The sequence below is a fragment of the Ursus maritimus genome (genome assembly GCF_017311325.1).
Source record: "Ursus maritimus isolate PB19 chromosome X unlocalized genomic scaffold, ASM1731132v1 scaffold_X1, whole genome shotgun sequence".
Taxonomy (NCBI): Eukaryota; Metazoa; Chordata; class Mammalia; order Carnivora; family Ursidae; genus Ursus; species Ursus maritimus.
Genome location: NW_024423319.1, coordinates 95707993 through 95715480, shown reverse-complemented (window position 1 = coordinate 95715480; position 7488 = coordinate 95707993).

Genomic DNA, 7488 nt, shown 5'->3' with positions numbered 1-7488 from the left:
TTTTTTTTTTTTGTTTTTTGTTTTTTAAAGATTTTATTTATTTATTTGACATAGAGACAGCAAGTGAGAGAGGGAACACAAGCAGGGGGAGTGAGAGAGGAAGAAGCAGGCACCCAGCAGAAGAGCCTGATGTGGGGCTCAATCCCAGAATGACAGGATCACGCCCTGAGCCGAAGGCAGACGCTTAACGACTGCGCCACCCAGGTGCACCACATCCCTAGTTTTTGATGTAAAGTTCCATGATTCATTACTTGTGTATAACACCCAGTGCACATGAAATACGTGCCCTCCTTTATACCCATCACCAGCCTATCCCATTCAACCCCCTCCCCTCTGAAGCCCTCACTTGGTTTCCCAGAGTCCACAGTCTCTCATGGTTCATTCCCCTTCTCTTTACCCCCCCTTCTTCTTCCCTTTCTTCTCCTACCAGTCTGCCCACTACTTATGTTCCATAAATGAGTGAAACCATATGATAATTGTCTTTCTCTGCTTCACTTATTTCACTTAGCATTATCTCCTCCAGTCCCGTCCATGTTGTGGCAAATATTGAGAAATCATTCTTTTTGATGGCTGAGTAATATTCCATTATATATATGTACCATCTCTTCTTAATCCAGTCATCTGTTGAAGGGCATCTCGGCTCCTTCCACAATTTAGCTATTTGTGGACAATGCTGTTATGAACATTGGGGTGCATATGGCCCTTCTCTTCACTACATTTGTATCTTTGGGGTAAATACCCTGTAGTACAATTGCTGGATCATAGGGTAGCTCAATTTTTAACTCTTTAAGGGACCTCCACACTGTTTTCCAAAGTGGCGGTACCAACTTGCATTCCCACCAACAGTGTAAGAGGGATCCCCTTTGTCCACATCCTCTCCAACAATTGTTGTTTCCTGCCTTGTCCATTTTTGCCATTCCAACTGGCGTAAGGTGGTATCTCAATGTGGTTTTGATTTGAATTTCCCTGATGGCTAATGATTTTGAACATTTTTTTCATGTGTCTGTTAGCCATTTGTATGTCTTCATTGGAAAAGTGTCTGTTCATATCTTCTGCCCATTTTTTGATTTGATTATTTGTTTCCGTGTATTGAGTTTGAGAAGTTCTTTATAGATCTTGGATACCAGTCTTTTATCTGTAGTGTCATTTGCAAATATCTTCTCCCATTCCGTGGGCTGCCTCTTAGTTTTTTTGACTGTTTCCTTGGCTGTGCAGAAGCTTTTTATCATGATGAAGTCCCACAAGTTCAATTTTTCTTTTGTTTCTCTTGCCTTTGGAGATGTGTCATGAAAAAAGTTGCTGTGGCGAATGTCAAAGAGGTTGCTGCCTATGTTCTCCTCTAGGATTTTGATGGATTCCTGTCTCACCTCAAGGTCTTTCATCCACTTGGAGTTTATTTTTGTGTATGGTGTGAGAGAGTGGTCAAGTTCCATTCTTTTGCATGTAGCTGTCCAATTTTCCCAGCACCATTTATTGAAGAGACTGCTTTTTTCCACTGGATGTTTTTTTCTGCTTTGTCAAAGATTAATTGCCCAAAGAGCTGAGGGTCCATTTCTGGGTTCTCTATTCTGTTACATTGGTCTATGTGTCTGTTTTTGTGCCAGTACCATGCTGTCCTTGTGATCACAGCTTTGTAGTATAGCTTGAAATCCGGCAACGTGATGCCCCAGCTTTGTTTTTCCTTTTCAACAATTCCTTGGTGATTCGGGGCCTTTTCTGGTTCCACACAAATTTAAGGGCTGTTTGTTCCAGTTCTTTGAAAAATGTCATTGGTATTTTGATTGGGATGGCATTGAAAGTATAGATTGCTCTGGGTAGCATAGACATTTTAAGTACGTTAATTCTTCCAATCCAAGAGCATGGAATATTTTTCCACCTTTTTGTCTCTTCTTCAATGTCTTTCAAGAGTGATTTGTAGTTTCTAGAATATAGATCCTTTATGTCTCTGGTTAAGTTAATTCCGAGATAACGTATGATTTTTGGTGCTATTGTAAATGGAATGGATTCCCTAATTTCTGTTTCTTCAGTCTCATTGTTCGTGTATAGAAATGCAACTGATTTCTTTTTCTTTTTTTAAGATTTTTTATTTATTTATTCGACGGAGACAGAGACAGCCACCGAGAGAGGGAACACACACAGGGGGAGTGGGAGAGGAAGAAGCAGGCTCATAGCGGAGGAGCCTGATGTGGGGCTCGATCCCACAATGCTGGGATCACTCCCTGAGCCGAAGGCAGATGCTTAACTGCTGTGCTACCCAGGCGCCCCTAGAAATGCAACTGATTTCCGAGCATTGATTTTGTATCCCGCCACGTTACTGAATTGCTCTATAACTTCTAGTAGTTTAGGGGTGGAGTCTTTTGGGTTTTCCACATAGAATATCATGTTATCTGCAAAGAGAGTTTGACTTCTTTGCCGATTTGAATAACTTTTATCCCTTTTTGTTGACTGATTGCTGTTGCAAGGACTTCTAGTACTATGTTGAACAATAATGGCGAGAGTGGGCATCCTTGTTATGTTCCTTATCTTAAGGGAAAGGCTTCCAGCTTTTCCCCATTGAGAATGATATTTGCTGTAGGCTTTCCATAGATGGTTTCTATGAAATTGACGAATGTACCCTCTATCGCTACACTCTGAAGGGTTTTAATCAGGAAAGGATGCCGTATTTTGTCAAATGCTTTTTCTGCACCAATTGAGAGGATCATATGGTTCTTGACTCTTTTCTTGTTGATATGATCTATCCCACTGGTCGATTTGTGAATGTTGAACCACCCTTGCATCACACGGATGAATCCCACTTGGTCTTGATGGATAATCCTTTTAATTTACTGTTGGATCCTGTTAGATAGGATCTTGTTGAGAGTTTTGGCATCCATATTCATCAGGGATATCGGTCTGTAATTCTCCTTTTTGATGGGGTCTTTGCCTGTTTTGGGGATCAAGGTAATACTGGCTTCATAGAATGAGTTTGGTAGTTTTCCTTCTGTTTCTATTTTTGAAACAGCTTCAGGAGAATAGGTATTATTTCTTCTTCAATGTTTGATAGAATTCCCCAGGGAATCCGTCAGGCCCTGGACTCTTGTTTTGGGGGAGGTTTTTAATCACTGCTTCAATCTCTTCATAATTAATCAGTCTGTTTAAATAATCAGTTTCTTCCCGTTTCAGTCTTGGTAGTTTATAGGTTTCCAGGAAGGCATCCATTTCTTCCAGGTTGCTTAATTTATTGGCATAAAGCTGTTGATAAAAGTTTTGAATGATCCTTCCTATTTCATTGGTGTTGGTTGTGACCTCTCCCTTTTCATTCATAATTTTATTAATGTGGGTCCTTTCTCTATTCTTTTGAATAAGTCTGGCCAGTGGCTTATCAATCTTATTTCTTCTTTCAAAGAACCAGCTTCTAGTTCTGTTGATCTGCTCTACTGTGCTCCTGGTTTCTAATTCATTGATCTCTGCTCTAATCTTGATCAACTGCTTTCTCGTGCATGGGTTAGGCCTGTTCCTCTGTTGCTGTTCCAGCTTCTTGAGGTGAGAATATAAAAACGCATTTTAGATTTTTCTATTCTTTTGAGTGAGGCTTGGATGGCTATGTATTTTCCCCTTAGGACCGCCTTTGCAGTGTCCCATAGGTTTTGGACCATGGTGTTTTCATTATCGTTGGTCTCCATAAATTCCTTAAATTAATTTTTGATTTCCTGGTTTATCCAATCATTCTTCAGCAGGATGGTTCTTAGTTTCCAAGTGTTTGAGTTTCTTCTAAATTTTTCCTTGTGATTGAGTTCCAATTTCAAAGCACTGTGGTCTGAGAATATGCAGGGAATAATCTCAGTCTTTTGGTATTGGTTGAGACCTGTTTTGTGACCCAGTATATGGTCTGTTCTGGAGAACGTTCCATGTGCATTCAAAAAGAATGAGTTCTGTTGTTCTGGGGTGTAGCATTCTGCATGTATCTATGAGGTCCATCTGGTCCAGTATGTCATTCAAAGCTCTTGTTTCTTTGTTGATATTCCGCCTAGGTGATCTGTCTATTGCTGATAGTGGAGTGTTGAGGTCCCCTACTATTAGCATATTATTATTTATATGTCTCTTTATTCTGGTAAAGAGTTGGCTTGTGTATCTAGCTGCTCCCCTGTTGGGGGCATAGATATTTATAACTGTCATATCCACTTGTTGGATACATCCTTTAAGAATAATATAGTGTCCTTCTGTATCTCTAACTACAGTCTTTAGTTTAAAATCTAATCTGTCTGATATGAGAATTGCTACCACAGCTCTCTTTTGACGTCCACTGGCATGAACAATGGTTTTCCATCCCTTCACTTTCAGTCTGGATGTATCTTTAAGTTCAAAATGAGTCTCTTGTAGACAGCAAATGGATGGGTCATGTCTTATTATCCAGTCTGCAACCCTGTGGCATTTATGGGGCACTTAGGACATTCACACTGAGAGTGATTAGTGAGAAATATGATTTTAATGATGTCATGTTGCCTGTAAAGTCTTTGTTTGTATAGATTGTAACTTTCTGTTCTGTATCACTCTTGGGGCCTTTTTACTTTTATAGAACCCCCCTTACTATCTCCTGTAGGACTGGCTTCATGGTTACAAATTCCTTCAGTTTCTGCTGATCCTGGAAGGTCCTTATCTCTCCATCAATTCTGAATGACAGCCTTGCTGATTAAAGGATCCTTGGCTGCATGTTCTTCTCGGATAGAGCTTTAAAAATACCCTGCCAACCCTTCCTCTTTTGCCAGGTCTGTGTAGACTGGTCTGACGTAATCCTAATATTTTTACCTTTGTATGTGAGAAATCTCTTCACCCTGGCCACTTTCAATACTGTATCCTTGGATCTAATATTTGCGAATTGCACTATGACGCAACGTGGTGTAGGTTTGCAGTGGGTGAATTTGGGAGGGGTCCTCTCTGCCTCTTGGACACGAATGCTTGTTTCCTTTGCCAGATTAGGGAAGTTTTCAGCTACAATTTGTTCAAATATCTCTTCTAGACCTCTCTCTTTTTCCACCCCCTCGGGGATGCCGATGATTCTGACATTGGAACGTTTTATTGAGTCAGTAATCTCCTGTAACCTACATTCTTGAGATTGGATTTTTTTGAGCCAGGTTTCTGTTTTAACTTTCTCTTCTACCATCCCATCCTCCAATTCACTAATTCATTCTTCTGCCTCATTTACCCTGGCCATCAGAGCATCTAGTTTTGACTGCATTTGATTCATAGCATTTTTAATTTCTGCCAGATTTGCTCTCATTTCCGCCCTTAGAGATTCTATATTCTTAATATTTTCGTTAATATTTTTTTCAAGTCTACACATCATCTTGACCATTGTTACTCTGAACTCCATTTCTGACAATTTGGTTATATCCATATTCATCACTTCTGTGGCGGAGGCCACAGACTCATTATCTTTTCATTGCTGGGGGGGATTTCTCCTCCTTGTCATTCTGATGAGAAGAGGTTGCAGGTTTGCCCAGAACCCAAATTATTGACCAGGACCCAGGCAATGTGCACTTGTTTTATAGGGACCTTAGGGATGTGGGCTTCTTGATTTTTCAGCTGCCTTCTGGGGGAGGGGCCTGCCACGTTGATATTCAGACAACCCTGTTTGGGTAGAGTTGCCCTGTCCCCTGTGAGGGGAATGGGGATGGGCACAATGTGAGCCGGTATGTCTGGGCTTTTGTTCTCTGGCGGCTTTCCCTGGTGGTTTTCTGTGACTCTTCTGAGAGTCAGAGCAGCAGTGGCCATATCCTAGCCTCTGTCTCAGAACAGAGAGATCACAGTTCGCTCTCCACTGAGCTCTCTTGGCCACTTTAACTCTGTTTCTGTTGGTGCTGCTAAAAACCCTGCAGCGTCCTGGGATGTGCACCCCACAGCCGGTGTCCCAGCCCTCACTTCCAGGGCTGGCAGGTCTCTGTCCTTTGTGCTTCTAACACCACCAGCTGCCCCCAGTTCCCGCGTGCGCTCCAGAGCTCTCTGTTTCAGTGTGGTTCGTGCATGCTCCGGAGTGCTGGTTTTCAATCTGGTCACACATGCGCTCCCGAGCTCTCAGTTTCAGTCTAGTTCGACTGTGCGCTCCGGAGCTCCTGTTGTCAGTCTGGACATGAGCGCGCTCCTGAGCTCCTGGTTTTAGTCCAGTTCCAGTGAGCGCTCTGGAGCTCTGGTTTTCAGTCTGGTCACACGCACATTCCCAGGCTCATGGTCTCAGTCTGCTTTCTCACGGGTGCCGGTCCACGAGTCCAGCCCACTCCCCAGTGCAGGTGGCTACTGCTTCACCATGTCCGAGCGCATCGGCTCCCTCCCCCTTCCATTTATCTTCAGATATCTGTGCGCAGATTCACGGCTCCCCGCTTCGTACCTCAATACTCAGCGCTGGAGATGTTCATTCGTAGAGATCCAGATGTATCTTCCTGAGTCTCAGGCTGATTCCGTGGGTTTTCAGGATGGTCTGGTACATATCCAGCTTGACACAGGGGACCAGCTGAAAAAGGGGTCCCCTACTCCTCCGCCATCTTTTTCCCTCTCCCCCAAATTTCATATTTTTTCTTATGTCAGTTTGATAATTCATGTCTTTCAAAATTGTCCAATTCATCTAGGTTATTGAATGTATTAAAATAGAATTGTTAATAATAAGACTTCATTATAACTTTAATTCCTGTTTGATGTGCAACTTCTCTAATAGTAGTAATTCTTTTAATTTTTTTTAAAGATTTTATTTATTTATTTACTTATTTGACAGAGAGAGTATAAGCAGGGGGTGCAGCAGAGGGAGAGGGAAAAGCAGGCTCCCCTCTGAGCAGGGAGTCTGATGCAGGGCTCAATCCCAAGACCCTGAGATCATGACCTGAGCTGAAGGCTGACTCCTAACCAACTGAGCCACCCAGGTGCCCCTAACTCTTAAAAAAAAAAAAAGATTTATTTATCTGAGAGAGAGAGAGAGAAAGAGCACGAGCAGGGGAGGGGCAGAGGGAGAGGGCAAGAGAATCCACAAACAGACTCCCCGCCAAGCACGGAGCCCTAAGTGGGGCTCGATCCCAGGACCCTGAGATCATGACCTGAGCTGAAACCAAGAGTCCAATGCTCAACCAACTGAGCCACACAGGCACCCCACTAATATTAGTAATTCTTCTTTTATTTCTTTATGACTCTGGATAGGGGTTTATCTAGGTATTAATTTGTTGAATAAAGTTTTTAACTAACTTTATTTCATGGTTGTTTGGTACACATTTTATGGATATACTTTACTATATTAGTGTTTGTATGATCCTTTTTTAAGCTTCTATTTAAATTCCAGTTTGTTCATATACAGTGCAATACTAGTTTCAAGCGTATACTATAGTGATTAAACACTTCCATACAACACCCAGTGCTCATCACAAGTACACTCCTTAATCCCCATCACCTATTTAACCCATCCTCCCATTAACCTCTGGTAACCATGAGTTTGTTCTCTAGAGTTGAGTCTATTTCTTGGTTTCAGTCTCT